General features: G+C 41.6%; 1 long non-coding RNA gene across 1 annotated transcript; it reads right to left on the reverse strand.

Annotated features, from left to right (window-relative positions):
- Positions 1–330: 330 nt before the first annotated feature.
- On the reverse strand, positions 331–9,937 carry LOC135232580 (uncharacterized). The gene is made up of 3 exons (XR_010323100.1): positions 5,650–9,937; positions 3,817–3,855; positions 331–3,323 (listed from the first exon to the last, which is right to left on the reverse strand). It is a non-coding gene; the product is annotated as an uncharacterized LOC135232580 (long non-coding RNA).
- Positions 9,938–16,241: the final 6,304 nt, after the last annotated feature.

The following is a 16,241-nucleotide window of genomic DNA, read 5'->3' on the forward strand; positions in this document are numbered from 1 at the left end:
GTGAAATGGTACAACCACTTTGGAAGACAGTTTGGCGGTTTTTTAAAAAGTTAAATGTATGGTCACCATATGATTCATCATTCCACTTATTGTTAGGTGCCATTAAGTCGGTTCTGACTCATAGCCACCCACGTACCACAGAACGAAACACTGCCCGGTCCTGCACCATCCTCACAACCATTGTTATGCTTGAGCCCATTGTTGCAGCCACCGGATCATTCCATCTTATTGAGGATCTTCCCTTTTGCCGACCCTCTACTAAGCATGATGTCCTTCTCCAGGGACTGGTCCTCCTGAAGGATTATGTCCACACAAAGACTTAGACACGAATATACAAAGCAGCTTTATTTGTTATAGCCCAAAACTGGAAAAAATTTAAAGATCAACAGATGAATGGATAAATAAATTATGCTATATCCATATGATGAAACCCTCGTGGCGTAGTGGTTAAGTGCTACGGCTGCTAACCAGAAGGTCAGCAGTTCGAATCCACCAGGTGCTCCTCGGAAACTCTATGGGGCAGTTCTACTCTGTCCTATAGGGTCACTATGAGTCGGAATCGACTCAATGGGAACGGGTTAAGAGTATATCCATGTGATGGAATACTACCAGAAATTAAAAGAAAAAAAAATGAACAAATTATTGATACACAAAATTACATGGATGAAATAATTAGGCAGAATGAAAGAAGCCAAATCAAAAAGAGTATATACTGTATGATTCTGTTTATATAAAACTCTAGAAAATGCAGACTAATCTATAGAGACAGAAAGCAGAGGAGTGGTTCCTCATGGGGTGGGGATGGTCAGGAGCATGAGGAAACTTTGGGCGTATGTTCATTGTCTTGAGTTTGCTGATGGTTTCACACGTGTATACATATGTCAGAACTTATTAAATTGTACACTTTAAGTGTAGTTTAGGTATGTCAATTGAATCTCAACAAAGCCATTAAAAAAAATCTAAAATCACAATTACCTATATTACTAGTAGGCAGCCAAAAGAAAAAGAGGGATGATAAAGTGAGGGAGAAAGTAAGGAACAGATTAAACTCAAATGAGCCTGGATGCACCTAGGTAGATCTTAGCAGTTTTCCAAGACAGACTCATCCAAACAACCGGAAAAGCCAGGCCAACTAGAGAGGAGAGGAACTAACATTGATCAGACATTTGTGCCAGAGTCTTTCAAACGTTATGTCATCTAATGCCTTCTATTGAAAGCACGGTCCACGGACCACCAGCATCAGCAACACCTGGGAGCTCCCAGAAATGCAGACACCTGAGCCCAACTCCAGGCCTACTAAACTAGGATCTGCATTTAACAAAATCCCTTGTGATTTATATACACGCTAAAGTTTGAGAAGTGCTGATCCAAACTACACAATGATCTAGAAGGTAGGCAATATTCTCATTTACAGTTAAGGAGACTGAGGCTCTGAGAGGTAAGATGCTCACCAATGTGATGGTTAAGGTTGTGTGTCAACTTGGCTGGGCCATATTCTCAGGGGGTTGGCAGTTATGATGTAGTTTGGCAGCTGCATGATGGTGTAATCACCTCCATAATGAGAGCTGATATAATGTGATCACTGCCATGATGAGATCTGCTATGAGCAGCCAATCAGTTGAAAGGGAGTTTCTTTGAGGATGTGGCCTGCATCCAATATATGCTGACTTTCTGGCAAAGCTTGCTGGCTTTTGCTCACTCTGGATCCTGCAGCTGGTTCCTGATCTGACCTCTGGTTCTTGGGACTTGAGCTAGCAGCTGACCTGCTGATCTTGGTATTCGTCGGCCATAGCAGCCTGTGAGCCAGAGGCCTGATGTCTAACCTGCCAATCTTGGGTTCGCCAGCCCCTGCAGCTATGTGAGTCAGGACAAGCCTCCAGCCTGACCCACAGACTTGGAACTTTCTAGCCTCTACAACCCCGTGAGCCATTTCCTTGATGTAAGTTCTCTCTCTTTCTCTATACATACATGTATATATATATATACACACTTCACTGATTTTGCTTCTCTAGAAAACCCAGCCTGAGACATCCAAGATCATACTGAACTGGGATTCAAACACTGATCCATCTGATTCCAAGGGCCTCATTCTTTCCACGAGAAAAGTCATGTTGGGGCGCTTCCTGAGAAGGAGTTGGTCGAAGGAGTGATTGGGTGGCTTGGAGACCAGGACAAGGATTACGAGCATACGAGAAGTTGAAGGGAAGCAGATAAGCAGGAAGAAGCACCAACATGTGTGGTATTATTTTTTAATTCATATATGCACATGATAGCAAATTGGGATATGCTAAAAACTATAAAGAAGAAAATAACCATCAGCAATCTGACAACCCAGAGATGACGGCTTTTAAATAATATAATTTGAGGAGTTTGAAGATTGTTGCCTTTTCATAAGTACTTCCTGGTCAGATCTGTTTACCCAGTACCTAGTGCCTTCGAGTCAATTCCAACTCTTAGCGACCCTATAGGACAGAGTAGAACCGCCCCATAGAGTTTCCAAGGAGCACCTGTTAGGGGCTGGAAATCCTCAGGTTTTTGTGTTAATTCTATAAAGTTTGGCAAATGCTAGTTGACTGCAGGCTTTGTGGCAAATGTTAAGTACTATACCCACTTCCATTATTCAACGTTTTGCACTTATGGCAATAGTAAAAATCTACTATCCAACTATTTTGTGCATTAACGACATACATCTGGCAGTAACAAACACTGAGGTGCAAGGTGAGAGTAATTCTGGCTGTGATTAAGATTATGTGTCAACTTGGTTGGACCATGATTCTCAGTGGTTTGTCAGTTATGTAATTATATAATTTGGCAGTTGTCTTAGGCTGAGTTCTCTAGAGAAGTAAAACCAGTAAAGTGTATGAATATATATAAAACCCAATGCCATCGAGTCGATTCCGACTCATAGCGACCCTATAGGCCAGAGTAGAACTGCCCCATAGAGTTTCTAAGGAGCGCCTGGCGGATTTGAACTGCCAACCCCTTGGTTAGCAGCTGTAGCACTTAACCACTACGCCACCACGGTTTCCTAATGTATATAGACAGATATTTATATATTTATATCTAAATATATATAGACAGATATTTATATCAAGGAAATGGCTCATGTGGCTGTGGAGGCTGGGACGTGGGTCAAGCTGGAGGCTTCTCCTGACTCATGTAGCCACAGGGGCTGGCAAACCCAAGATTGCCAAGTCAGACAGCAGGGCTCTTGTTCAGAGGCTGGGAAGACCAATCGATGAATCCCAAGATCCGCAGGCAAGATGGCAGGTAAGCTGCTAGCTGAAGTCCCAAGAACCAGAGGTCAGATGAACAGGAGCCAGCTGCAGGATTCAAAGCAAGCAAAAGTCTGTGAGCCTTGTCAAAAAGTCCACTTACATTTGCTGCAGGCCACACCCCCAAGGAAACTCGCTTTCAACTGATTGGCTACTCACAGCAGATCCCATCATGTAGGTGATCACATTATATCAAATCTCATCATGGAAGTGATAGTATCATCATATGACTGTCAGACTACATCATAACTGCCAAATCACTGAGAATCACGGCCCAGCCAAGTTGACACACAACCTTAATGACCACAGCCGTTAGATAATGATGTAGTCATCTTCCATTTTGTGATTTGATGTGGTCATCCTCCATTTTCACATAATGCTGATTTTTGCACAATGACCTGGTCTTTCAAACCTAACCATGCCAATAAGTGAGAGGTGGGTGTATAAGGAATCCAAAGGGGAAGAAGATCCCAGACTTTGCCAGTGGGATATTCCAATCTTGAGTTAAAATCAACCCAATAATTAAGTTACTAGTACTCACTTAAGGTGTTCATGTTGATTGACTTCTCAGACTTGAAAGCTGTTACACAAAAGGCAACAGGTCCCAAAAGAATGGAACACAAAACAGGGTTTTTTTTTTTTTTTTTAGCAGTTACTAAGTCAAACACCATACATTAAAAAAAAAATTTTTTTTTTCACAAGATCCGTATGAGGTATATTATCCTTATTTTACAAACGAGAATATTAAAGTTGAGCTAGTTTAAAGTATCTGGTTGGTGGGGTATCTGCCTCACAACCACCACACTATCAATTGCCAGTTTGTCTTTATTGGAAGAATCATACAAGCTTATTGTAAAAAAACAAAACAGAACAAAACAAACCAAGCTGTACAGAAGAATAAAATCCTAATTTCTCCCAAATTCTCTTCCCAGAAGTAACTACAATTAAAAATTAAAAAAAATTTTTTATAACAAACCTCATACATGAATTATGCCAATTGCAAAATTATAAACAATTAGAGGTATACTGAGTAAAAGTGTAAATTCCCCTTACGTGTTTCTCTCTCTCTCATTCTCCCCCCCTCAGGAACAATTTTTCAGGTTTGGCACTTATATATACACTCACTCCTCACATATCAACATGGTTAGTTTCCAAAGACTAGGTCCTTATGCAAAAATCGCTGTTATGCAAAAATGGAGGAGGACGACATTGTTACATAACTGCCAGCTTACATCATCACATAACTGCAAATTACATCATTACAGTACGTAGCTGCCAAACCACTGGGAATCATGGTCTAGCCAAGTTGACACACAACCTTAACCATCAACCAGCGTTACTCTCACCTTGCACCTTAGCATTTATTACTGCCAGACGAAAATAGGTCAGATAGTAGATTTTTTGACTATTGTCATAAATGTGAAATGTCAGGTAACGAAATCATCAATAATAAGTAGGTGTATTGTGCAGAATTTGGAAAGCAAGGAATTTAAAAATGACAGCTACAAAGACTATTGTAGTTTGTTCAGAACACAACGCCCAGGAGAAGCATAAACAGGGTCAGGTAGCATCAGCTTTGGTTTGGATGCAGAGGTGAGCGAAGTGAATGCTGAAGTTGGAACCCCATGGTCAGTGAGGGGGCAACAGGACAGCCCAGTCAAGAAGCACTAGGCACAGTCCCTGGGGAAAACTATACCCCATTACTAAGTTACTGGCACAGTGTCATTTCATGAGTATTTTTCCTTTTATGGAGACCTGGTGGCACAGTGGTCAAGAGCTTGGCTGCGAACCAAAAGGTTGGCAGTTCGAATCTACCAGCCACTCCTTGGAATCCTATGGGACAGTTCTATTCTGTGCTATAGGGTCAGTATGCATTGAAATCAACTTGATGGCAATGGATTTGGTTTTGTTTATTTGTTTCCCGGTTTTAGGTTGTTGGGTCTGCACCCCCATCCTAGTTAAAATTTCAGGATTCTAACTTGGATTTTCTCTCCTGTCTTGAATTCTCTGCAGCACTATTAAAAGTCAAGACTCTCCAAATCTTTTTTCCCTTTTGGCAAATTCCCCTAAGCCCCAGCTTCCCACTTTCCAGCTTTCTCAGCTGGCATTTGCCTCTAGTCAGTTACTGTATCTGGTCCTTTCTGGCCGTCCCCTGAAACTGCATCAAATCATATGGTCTTATTTTGAAATAAACTTTGGAAAGAACACTATGGATTTGTAGGAGGAAGCAAAGCTACACTGTCTTCTTTATTCTAAAATCGTAACCCACGTATTTTGATCTCTTAATTTTAACATGTTCTTTTGATCAATAAACAAGAGTGTTTCAATAGTGTTTGTAACTCACATACAGAAAGTGAAATTAAAAGTTATTTACCTGAGTATATAAAAATCATATGATCTTTACCCTCTGGTATCTTGGACCTTTCTAAACTCGTCTTCTAAAAGATGACTGTGAAGAAACCAGGAAGAATTATTTAGTAAAGAATCATAAATGTAAAGCATAAAATAAACAGACAAAAAGATGAGGGTTTGTACACAAGAACTGCCCATACTCATGGTAGGAAGAGTTAGGGCACAAAGAAGCTGCCAGGGAATAGGAAGTTGGTAGGTTTGTGAGAATTTTCCATTAGTTATTTTTATTGTTATTGCTATGATTAACTGTAGATCTACTCATCACAAATGAGTTTACTAAAAGACAGTTTATCATATGTCAGTGAGAAATATCCATTTATCTAATAACTCATACTAGCAAAACCTGAGCTGAGACTCCCCCATCTGGGTGCCCAGTGTTCTGGGGGTATGAGGGCGTGAGATGGGCTCCACCACTCATTGGTGGGGTCAGGCCATGGCAGGTAGGAGGTGGCTCAGTGAGTGTGCAATTGGAGTTTAGTGCTGGGGGCAGGGGTGGGAGGGATGAGGTCCCACAAAGTTGGATCAGTCTGTATACATACTTACTGAACTCACTTATTTTTCTTTAACAACATCTCGTAGATATTTTCTATGTCATTAAATACAGAACTGTCTTATTATTAATGTTTTTAGGCTTTTCTCCATATCACCCCCTATGGCAGGCAGAGTAATGGCCCTCCAAAAATGTCTGTGTCATAATCCCCAGAAGCTACAAATATGTTACCTGACACAGCAAAAGGGATTTTGCAGATGGGGAAATTACCTGGATTATCTGAGATGGCCCACTCCGACCACATGAGTCCTCAAAAGTGGAGAGCCTTTCCTGGCTGGGAGATGCAACTATGGAAGAATGGTCAGAAAGATGCAACGCTGCTGGCTTTGAAGAGGAAGGAAGGGGGCCAGGAGCCCAGGAATGTGGGTGGCCTCTGGAAGCTAGACGAGGCAAGGAAATGGATTCTCCTGAGGGGCCGCCAGAGAGGAATGCAGTCCTGCTGACAGACACTTTGACTGTAGCTCCAAAAGGCCTGTGCTGGACTTCTAATACTTAGAACTGTAAGTATAATAAACCCTGTTATTTTAAGCCACCGAGTTGGTGGTAATTTGTACAGCAGCAGTAGAAAACCAACCTTTTCCAGAATCATGCACATCTGGGCCTTGGTTACCAGGAGCCCATTTGTCCTAATTCAGTACAAATATTTTCGTTTCAAAGTCCAGTTTACCTTTTGGTTAACCAGACTCTGGCCACATAGCGCATTTTAGGGACACTTGTGTTTGAGGGTGGGTTATCCTCAGCTCAGCAGCTGAGGGGGTAGGAGTTTTCCTGAAGCCTGGCTTGGTCAGGAGCCTCCATCCTTCCCCTTCTATCATTGCCCTCACTGAGTCAGGTCAGGGCCAGTGATGTGGGGCCAGATCACCATGTGAGAATGGCAGGCCACTGCCATTTCTGGACTATTTTGCAGATATGCATTCTGGTGGTCCAAAAGCCTCCTAGCTTTGAAGTTTTAGTCAAGCCACTCCTGCTCTACCTGCTGTTGCCAGTGTTAACATGGGAACGAGCATAAAAAGAGAGGTCATCTGATCCCCAGGACAAAGGTGCCCCAAAACTTTGGCTTTCTTCTTATTAACCTGGCCTTAAAGGAATTCCACAATCTTGCTCCAACCCATCCATCCAGTCTCAGTACTCACTGCAATCATTCAGTCATTCTGCAAATATTAACTGAGCACCTGCTAGATGCTGGACATTGGGCTGGCACCAGGGAAAGTTCCTCCTGCCAGGAGCTTGCTACTCTGGCTTATAGACCTGTAGGTAGATTGTGATGCCAGGAAAGCAACTGGCCCCACCTGCAGGGGTTAAGGAAGCTTCAACAGGTCAGGACAGTTAGGGTGGTTTTCGTGATGAGGAGAATTTACTGGTTGGAGGAGGGCTGGAAGGGAGTGCAAGGCAGAGGAGTCCTAAAAGGGCTTAGTGCGTTTAGTGGAAGCTGAAAAGCTCAGTGTGAGTGGAGCTTGGGGTATTTGGAGAGAACTGAGGAGTGGAGGAGACTGTAGAAGACCTGGGGTGCCGAGGAACAAACAGAATGTGGGCTTTTTCCTTTCCACAGTGATGCAGGTGCCAGTGAGGACAGGGTTTTCTCCCTTGTAGTTATGTCTGACTTCTGGACATTCTTCATTTGATTAAAATAAACAAACCAATAAAACCCAACTTTTCTACTGGCTGTGAATTTTTTTTTAATTATAAAATTCATGAGCATTATGAAAAGTAGACAATATAGATACAAATAAAGAGAAAAATTAAAATCTGTTATCCTAGTACCAAACACAACCACTGTGAGTATACTGATATTTATTCCCAGACTTTGTCTATATATATATACATACATAAATATTGATATATATGTTCATAAGTATGTAATCATTCTGCATCTATTTCTCTGCAAACTGCTTTTTTTTTTAATTTAATTACATATCATGGGCAATGTATCTATTTCTGTAATAACAGAACCCCTGAGTGGCACAAATGATTAAGCACTTGGCAGTTCAAAAGCATCCAGAGATGCCTCAGAAAAAAAGGCCTGGCAAGCAACCTCACAGCCATTGAACACCCTATGGGTCTGCTCTGTTCTGACACACATGGAGTCACCATGAATTGGAATTCACTCAAGGCAACTGGTTTTTTTTTTTTTTTTTTTTTTCCAATATAGCTTTTTATGCCTTTATACTATTTCATTATATGAATATGTGTTTTTGTTTGTTTGTTTTTAACCCAATCCTGTTTTGGGACTGTTTCCAGCTTTTAACTGCTATAACCCATGCTGCAAGGAATACCCACCCACTGTGAATATGCCCTCCAGAGACTGTACTGTTACACTCCCACCAACAGAAATAAGAGAGAGGGCTCATTTCCTCTGCGCTTCCTCCCGCAGCTGGTTAATATCATGAAGAATTGTATCTCATTGTTTTACTTTGTATTTTTAAGAGAAGTTAGGTTGAGCAATGTTTCACATGTTTACTTGTTATTTGTGTTTCCTCTGTGAAACTTCCTTGGTCACTGTGAACAGATACTGCCTGAGCAGGCAGAAAAGGTGTTTATTTAAAGAATTTTTTCAAGCAAAATGTCGTCAACGGCCAGATGAAGAATAAACAGGGGTTAATTTTATCATGCTTCCAACTTTTCTGTAGGGCTGAAATTTCTGAAAATAAAAAGTTAGAAGGGCCCTACAGGGGCAGAGGCCATGGAGGATGTGGGAAGTGGCTGTGGCACCCGCCCTGGGTCCCTCACTTTGTAGGACGGAGCCCCACCCACTCTCTGAGAGAGCTTCGCACGGCCCTCTGTGGCAGAGCTTGGGGAATTCTGAGGGAAGCCACCCCGACTTCCACATTTCCACACCTCTTTTTTTTTTTTTTCCAGTCAGAGGCCAGCCTCCCACCTTCCGCACCAGGGCTGCTGACCGCCTCCATGGGGATGGCTACCAGGCTTTAGAAGGAGCAGGATTGGATATTGATTTCCATCTTACCTCTTCAGAAAGTAAAACCTCAGTTTTTGAATCTAGACTGAAGTCAGTGACTGCCTGCTCTGCTCTGACAATACAGTCAGCACTGTTCCTGAGAAGTGACTTTCTTTCAGTTAATCCTGGATAATATGGGCAAATAGGAGCAAGAGCAGGAAGTAATATATACAGGCACAGATGTGTTGGGTACCATCTTATTTATCTAGTGCTGCTATAACAGAAGTACCATAAATGGATGGCTTTGACAAACGGAAATTTATTTTCTCACAGCCTAGGAGGCTAGAAGACTGAATTCAGGGCACCAGCTCTAGGGGAAGGCTTTTTCTTTCTGTCTGCTGTGGGGAAGGTCTTTGTCATCAAACTTCCTCTGGTCTAGGAGCTTCTCAGCACAGGGAATTTGGGTCCAAAGGGCACACCCTGCTCCTGGTGCTTCATTCTTGGTGGCATGAGGTCCCTCTGCTCTCTGCTTGATTCTCTCTTTTAGATTTCAATAGAGATTGACTCAAGATACAAACTAATCCTATAGATCGAGCCCTGCCTCATTAACATAACTCTCTAATCCTGCCTCATTAATATCTTAGAGGTTAGGATTTATGACACGTAGGATAATCACATCAAATCACAAAATGGTGGACAGCCACACAATACTGGGAATCATGTCCTAGCCAATTGACACACATTTTTGGAGGACACAATTCAATCCATAACAGGTGTGAAACCAGAAAACATCCTGGAATCTAACACATCAAGTCCTGGTTAAGCAAAATTGGTCTTATTCAAACTCTACTCAGAGTATTTGAAGTTTGTGGTGATATACAGGGAAGCCTCTTTGATAGAATCAGGTTCTGGTCCATGGTCAATTTAGTGGTCACCAGGATGGTGGTAGTGTCAGCCACTCAGTTTTACATACTAAAGAGTCTATTTGAAGATAGGTGGAAAAGTAGAACATAAAATTCCAAACTAACAGTGAAAAAAGGAGGCTGAAAAATGTAGTAACCTGTCCCGGTCAAGGCCCAACTAGTTTTCAGGCATTATTTTAAGTGTGAAACAAGTATAATTGAAATGTGAAAGAAAAGCCATCACTTTTGCTTATACAATTAAGCTTATTGATTCCATTGTACTTAAGTATGCAATGGGAATATTTTGCAGAGTTTAGGTATAATTGAATGAAGCCATATTAGTAACTGCATTTTCCTAAGTTTGCAAAAATTATTGAAATGGGTGTCTTAAATGAGCATTGAGTCTAAATGCAAAACCAAACAATCTGTTTAAAAGGTTTCTCTTACCCAGAAGTTACTTTGTAAATGTAGCAACGACAGCTTAGTTGCTGAAAGTTTTACTATGTTAAATTATAGATTATCTGAGAATTACCTAATCATGATAACAAACATAAGTTTAGAAGACAAATGCTGAGCTTGTCTTAATCTACGTATGCTTGTGAAGGATATATTGCTAAAAGGATCTGGGCCTAACATAAATACCTCCTTTTCTGAGTTCTTAAAATCTTTAGAAATAGTAAAAAGAATTTCACCTCAATGTTCTTTTAATCAATTTTTAAACATAAGCTTAGGAGTAATAGATCAAAATAAAGTTATTTTGACTTTCTTTATGGCATTATTATTATTGCCATTCAGAAGTCTAATGTTTTTATGTAGATAAATTTATGTCTTCCTTCATGGCTTGTGGATTTGGGATCATGGTTAAAAGGGCCATCTGTACTCCAAAGTCAAAAAAAGATAACACATTTCTTTTAGCATTTTTGTCATTTCTTTCTTTTTAATGTTTAAATCTTTGATCTATGTAGAAGTTACTTTGTCATAACTATGTTTTCAGTATAAAAGTTTTACTTTCTAAAGTCAGATCTATATATCCTTTATGATTTCTGGCTTTGGTATCATGAGGTTTGTTTTCTTAGGATCACATTTCTTGGGAGAAATGTGGAGAGTTGGCTGGAGAAGGACACACCCCTGTGGCAGGTAAGAACTCATGAGAATCAGATCGGAAGAAGTCTCTGTCAGGAAGAGGAAGGACCATCATTTTTTCATTTTACTTCAGTTCAGTCAACATTTATTGAGAACCTACTATGTGTCAAGATACTGTGTTACGTTCTGAGGCACAAAGGCGAAAAAAAAAAAACACCCCTGCTCTTGAGAAGAGGTGACATATATGAAAACAGAATTACAACTCAGGGTGGCAGGTCCAGTGAGGAAAGGGTACAAGGGCCAACAAGAGCACATCAGAAGGGCACCTAATCTAGTCCAGAAGGGAAGCATATTGCGGAAGCTTCCAGGAGGAGCCGAAGCCTGAGCTGAGTTTGTTTTTACCATTTGAATAGTTAAAATATTGTTGTTGTTGATGTTGTTGTTGTTAGTGTCCGTGGAAGTTGGCTCTGACTCCTGGCAGCCTTATGTATATAACAGAATAAAACATTGTCTGGTCCTGTGCCATCCTCACAATTATTGGTATGTTTGAGTCCATTGTTGATCTTGAGTGCTTTCCAACCTAGGGAGCTCATCTTCCACACAATATCGGACAAGATTCTGTTGTGATCTACATGGTTTTCACTGGCTAATTTTTGGAAGTAGATTGCCAAGTCTTTCTTCCTAGTCTGTCTTACCCTGGAAGCACTGCTGAAACCTGTCAGCCATGGGTGACCTGCTGGTATTTGAAATACCAGTGGCATAGCTTCCAGTATCATAGCAACATACAAGCTGCCACAGTATGGCAAACTGACAGATGGGTGGTGGCTTAGAATAGAAGAATAAGATAGTTCAATAAAGTATCTGAAATCTTCCAATTAAAATAACAACTCTTCTTTTGAAGTGTCATTTTTCCTGTGTGACACAAAGAACAGCGTATTACCTGCTAAGGCACTGACTTTTAATGTTACTGAAAAGAAAGACAGAAATTGCTGGGACAGGAAGTCTCCTTAACCAACAAATGAATGTAATGTCCAGGACAAACTTAAGAGGCCACAAGGGCAGGCAGAGACATCCTGATATAGAGTAGTTATGAGAGTGGGATCTGGCAGAATCCTACTCTCCCAGCACAGCTAAAGCACTTCACTATTTCTGAAACTCAAACTAGAAGGCAGGGAACTTTAAGACTTGAGGCTGGAGAGGCAGTCAGGGCCAGATCTTAGAGGGCCTTAATGCATTATGTAAAGGACAGGCAATGAAAAACCATTGAGGTGCTTTAAATTGGAAAGTGTCAGGCCTGAGAAAAGGATTTGGAAATCATTATCATGTAGGAGGTAGGAAAACAAGAGTGGATGAGATTGCTCAGGGATGCCTGATTACAGACCACCTAACCTTTTGGGGATACTTGATCCCTTTGAGAATGCGATGAAAGCCATGAACAGCCTCCCCAGAGAAAGGCACATATGAAAAATCACATACACAAATATATGTACAATTTCAGGGGACTCTTTTTTTTCCAGATTAAGAATCCTTGATATTCAGGGGAAAGAGAAGTGGCTTAGGGAAGAGGATATGGAAAGGATGAGAGGAGTAAGAAAGGGGTCAAAGAAAAATGACCCGGGAGGTACATGAAGAACCAGGAGACTAAAGTTTCAGGAAGATGTGGGAGAGTAGAGATTCAAGGAGGGCATGACCAGCAGCTGTAGAGCCTGCATGAAAGTTACCCCCAAACCAGACCTGTTGCCATCAAGTCGACTCTGATCCATAGTGACTCTAGAGAACAGAGTAGAACTTCTCCACAGGGGTTCCAAAGAATGTCTGGTGGATTATAAACTACTGACCTTCTGGTTAGCAGCCATATCACTCAACCACAGTGCCACCCGGGCTCTGCGTGAAAGCTAAGGACTGAAAAAATGTTTTTTACATTTACAATTAAGAAATCACTGAGGAGCTATGGATAATGGTAGCTCCAGATTTTTTTTTTAATCTAAGAAGTGTTTAGGGGTGCCACCTGGATAGAAGTAAGGCTATGGGACTTGACTTGATGGTATGTTTGCAGAGTACTAGCATGAGGTCGAAAAACTGTCAGATGTTCACAGCAGGGTTAAGGGGGCATACAAGGGTCCCGTCCGTCAGACCACCACTACAGTACAGCCAAAGCCAAGAGCAACAGGGAAAAGGATTATGTGAGTTGAAGAAATGGAGAATTTAGGTTTGTTGGGTGGGAAAGAGATAAGGGGAAGTTAAAATAAGAAGCAGAAAAAAGTAAGGGATTTTGTTCCTAAGAAATGGATATCTCCTGATGTTTCTATGCTGCACTAGAAGAAGAGAGAAGTGAAAACAGAAGCTGAAGACACAGGGGAGAGAATCATGACTAAAGTAGCCGGAGGGCATGGGATCCAGAAAGAGGCGCTGGACTCAAAGGGAAGGGACACTCCACCTGGAAGAATGAGGCGAGGAGGCCTGTGGGTCATGTAAACATCCTTCAAGTATAAGGTAAAGTGGATCAGCTCAAACTGCTTCTATTTTCTCAATAACATAAGAGGTGAGGTTGATTGCTGAGAGTGAAGAGATGGGGCCTGAGTATGGTCATGTCTTGGAATCACTGATGGGGAAGGACAGAAGAGGAAGCCAAACAAGGACAAATAAAAGAGAGCCTGGGCAAGTTGGTGTTGCAGACTGTCTCAGTCAGGGTCCTGAAACAAATAGTACATTCAGGTGGGGTAACTGAGGAGGGTTTTCTGAAAAGAATATTTTCCAAGGTGTGAGAAGGGCTAAGGGAAACTCATAAAGGATGGTGAAGCACCCTGGAGCGAGCAACAGTGGGAAGCCTTCACAACTGCTGAGCCGGAAGGGGCAATAGGAGGGAGAAGTTACCAGATCCCAGACTGAGGCGGTACAGCTTAGGAGAAGGCTGCCACATTGCAGCCACTACCACTAACCAGAACCCAGAGGGCAAGGTAGCTCATAAATACAATCCAAAAAGGTAAGCCCCAGGACACCAAGCACCATGACGAAGGGAAAACAGAGACTCTCCAGCACGAGCCACCAGTTGTCACTGACTCCAACTCATGGTGACCCCATGTGTTTTAGAGTAGAACTGTGCTTCATAGGGTTTTCAATGGGTGATTTTTGGGAAAGAGACTACCAGGCTTTCCTCTGAGGATTTTTGGGAAATAGACTACCAGGTTTTCTTCTGCCTCTGGATGGACTCGAACCTAAAAGCTTTTGGTTAGCAGCCAAACATGTTAACCATTTGCACCACCCAGGGACTCTATAACCAGCACAGAGATCATTTTTATAGTGGGGCAATCTTCACAGTCAATAACTACTATTTATTGAACACGTAGCATGTGCTAGACACTATGCTAAAAACTGTAGATACTTTGTCTCTTTTAAATCTTCCACACATTTACGATGAGGTTGGCACTGTCATCATACCCGTTTTCAAAGGTGGAGACTCAGAGATTAGTAATGTAACTTGTTCAGTTAAGTAGGCGATAGAGCCGGGACTTGACCCCAGGTTGGCCTGACCTCAAAGGCTAGGCTTCTCCCAATTGTGCCTCCCTGCTTCCTTTCCTCAATTCCTAACGGCAAAAGAGGAAAATGCAGCTTTGACTCAAGCTTTTCCTGGGTGGGTTGGGCAGAAAGGTGCCCTGTTATCCCCCACAGATAATGCCTTGCCAGAGTAGATGCTCAAAATATGCCTTGGAAATGACAAAATGAAACAAAAGGGCTGATTTTCCCTCAAATTGCCAAGTGCCCCTTAGTTTTTCAAGAAAGTAAGATCAGTTGTGTGTCTACATAGTCCAGTACACTCTCCTTCGTCACATGGCATCCTGTGGCCATTTAGTCCACAGAGCATCTCTAAATTTCAGGTACATGCCAAGTGCTGAGGACAGTGGCAGCCATTGTTAGCCACCTAGCCAAGAGCCATCCTCCCTTTTCCCTTTTTAACAGGGGACAAATTTTATTTGGGCAGCAATGTACCCTGATTAATGTATATATATATCCCAGCCTCTTCTGCAACCAAAGAAGGTCATGTGACTCCATTCTGGCCATTGAAATGTAAGCAGAAGTCTTTGGAATACTTTAGGGACACCCTTGTTTTTATGATCTAGGCATCACGTCTTTCTTCTTACTTCCTTCTTATTTCTGCTGAGAGTATAGATGAGAGGCCAGAAGTAGAACACCACCTTGTAACTCCGATGTGCCCATGAAGATAAAAATCATGCGTTAAGGTGGTGATACAGAAGGATAGTCAGCCTGGGATGCTGGAATTATTGCACTAGTCCTAAACTGCCAAGCTCTATGTGAGTTACCTGTTCGCTTAAGTCACTGTCATGTGCTTTTATTGCACACAGCTGAACACAGTGTATAACCTTTAATGATGTTAAAAGGAATAAGTATTTTGTACCCAAAGATTCTAGGGAGGAAAATAAACACTCAAACAATAATTAATAATTACAATTAAATAACACAAAATGGAATTTTCCATTTCAGCCACGTTGGGGTAGTTTGTATTAAATTAGCCCTCCTACAAAAAAATTTATAAAAGCAAAAAAAAAAAAAAAAATCCATAAAACACTATTTAGAGGTATTGCATGGTGCTATGGATTGAATTGTGTCTCCCAAAAATGTGTGTCAACTTGATTAGGCCATGATTCCCAGTATTGTGTAGTTGTCCACCATTTTGTGATCTGATGTGACTATCTTATGTGTTGTAAATCCCAACCTCTATGATATTAATGAGGCAGGATTAGAGGCAGTTATGTTAATAAGGCAGGCCTCTACAGGATTAGTTTATATCTTGAATCAACCTCTTTTGAGATATAAAAGAGAGAATTGAACAGAGAAGACAGGGACCTCATGCCACCAAGAAAGAAGCAGTGGGAGTACAGTGCATCCTTTGGACCCAGGGTCCCTGCACTGAGAAGCTCCCCAGCCAGGGGAAATTCAGCAAGGACCTTCCCCCAGAGCTGACAGAGAAAGAAAGCCTTCCCTGGAGCCGGTGCCCTGAATTCAGACTTCTAGCCTCCTAGACTTTGAGAGAATAAATTTCTGTTTGTTAAAGACATCCACTTTGGTATTTCTGTTATAGCAGCACTAGATAACTAAGATACACAGCA

This window comes from Loxodonta africana, chromosome 10, assembly GCF_030014295.1.
Source record: "Loxodonta africana isolate mLoxAfr1 chromosome 10, mLoxAfr1.hap2, whole genome shotgun sequence".
Classification (NCBI taxonomy): domain Eukaryota; kingdom Metazoa; phylum Chordata; class Mammalia; order Proboscidea; family Elephantidae; genus Loxodonta; species Loxodonta africana.